Below are 1,907 nucleotides of genomic sequence, written 5' to 3'. Positions count from 1 at the left end.
AAAGTGAGATAGAGAGAGAGAGAGAGAGAGAGAGAGAGAGAGAGAGAGAGAGAGAGAGAGAGAGATGGAAGGGAGAGAGGGAGGGAGGGAGAGAGGGAGGAAAGATATAGGTGATTTAAGAGCCTGTATGTTCATAGTACGTGACGATTTAAGTACGCGTCCACCTGCACCTCCACGCGTGAATGCGAAAACAGCGATTTTTCAGATTTACCTGCAGGTGGCTCTAGCAACACTCCCGTACTTATGTTTCAGTTTGTTTTTCAATGCTGTACGATATTAACGTACCTGACACGTTTTCTACCGTACAATGGAATTTTTAAGCACCCCTTCTCCCGCATTGTATCCTGTACATATCAAGTTTCTGCATGAAAATCAATGGGAAATCCATCGAACAAGGTACCCATGTAAAAGTACATGCACAAAGTTATTTTCGTAACGAACCGTATGAAAGCAAACCACGCAGCACACATGCTCATGAGCAAAACGTTATCTGAACAAATATATATCGCATAGACACAAACCGCGAAAAAATGCGGATTAAAAATGAAGGTGTTACGCCCCAGCATTATCTCGCTCATTGGTGCGTTTGAACATGGTAGCATGCAGGCGATTTAGTTGCGTGATATAACAGTATGCTTATGCATGCATGCATGATATCCATAGCAGTCTGTCATACATGTATGTGATTTAACAATATAACATAACAAGAGCCCATTAACCTGGGGTTAATGGTTAAAGGTTAAAGAGGTTAATGGTTAATTAAATGGTAATTTTTAATGGTTAATTAAATGGTTAAAGGGGTTAAATGGGCTCTTGAACATAACTGTGAACTGACACATGCACGTGATTTAAAGTGATTACGTCACCGTAAACACTAAAAGTAACAACAAATATTTCCACTTTTTCACAAAATATAAGGAATTCTGGTTACTTTTTATGGTTAAATTGCTGCATTATACTTCCTATTTTACTATATTGTTCGATGTAAACATACACTCGTGACTCATACATAATCAGGATCATAATATCAAATCGTCCAGGTTTTTTGGATTTTTAACTAGTTGAGAAACAATCTTATCAAGTGAGAATTTGACGATACATTTAGTCCTGTTAGTACTTACTTTTAATGAAAATAAAATGGCAACAAACATTTTACAAATATACACGATAGAAAATTCGGGACGTAGTCAATTTAACAGCATGATAACAACAACTAACGACAGTAACACATTGCTAGTAAATCATTTCCATAGGTGCTTGTTAAAAAACAAAAACAAAAATAAAAAAGGCGTTACATAACATCAAGAGTACATAATAGAGAAAGATATATTATGTACTCTTGATAACATACGTGGCCGCTTAACCGAGTTTATAGTCTACAACAATGGCGAAATAGCTCTGATGACAGCCTCTCACGCACGGGAGAGAGAAAGGTGACACATTAAAATATCATGTTTACTTAGCAGCTACAACATAAAGAAGCCAATGCATTATCGTAATGCAGCGCTGACATTAAAATAATAGCCGCGCAAATGATTGCTGCCTCCATAATACATCTTACTACAAACACGCGCGGGTGCAAAGCGGAAGAATCGGGTCAATATTTGCCTACGCACGCGCGCGTGCATATGCTCCCATTTGTCACGCGCGTGCGCGCGCGTACGCGCGCGTGTGGGAAGCTGGGAGGCAGGTAGGCTGACAGATAGACAGGCAGGCAGGTAGATAGGCAGGCAGGCAGGCAGACAGGCAGGCAGGCAGGCAGGCAGGCAGGCAGGCAGGCAGGCAGGCAGGCAGGCAGGCAGGGCAAGTAGATAGGCAGGCAGGCAGGCAGGCAGGCAGGCAGGCAGGCAGGTAGATAGGCAGGCAGGCAGGCAGGCAGGCAGGGCAAGTAGATGGCAGGCAGGCAG

At 42.2% G+C, this 1,907-nt stretch overlaps 1 protein-coding gene across 1 annotated transcript in view; it reads right to left on the bottom strand.

The window, feature by feature from the left end:
- Positions 1 to 1,907, bottom strand: part of LOC106805051 — a 25,160-nt gene that overhangs the window by 4,459 nt on the left and 18,794 nt on the right. The window lies entirely within an intron of this gene.

Source organism: Priapulus caudatus, unplaced genomic scaffold, assembly GCF_000485595.1.
Source record: "Priapulus caudatus unplaced genomic scaffold, Priapulus_caudatus-5.0.1 Scaffold98, whole genome shotgun sequence".
Classification (NCBI taxonomy): Eukaryota; Metazoa; Priapulida; class Priapulimorpha; order Priapulimorphida; family Priapulidae; genus Priapulus; species Priapulus caudatus.
The sequence above is the reverse complement of the archived record's forward strand: the minus strand, read 5'-3'. Positions and strand labels throughout refer to the sequence as shown.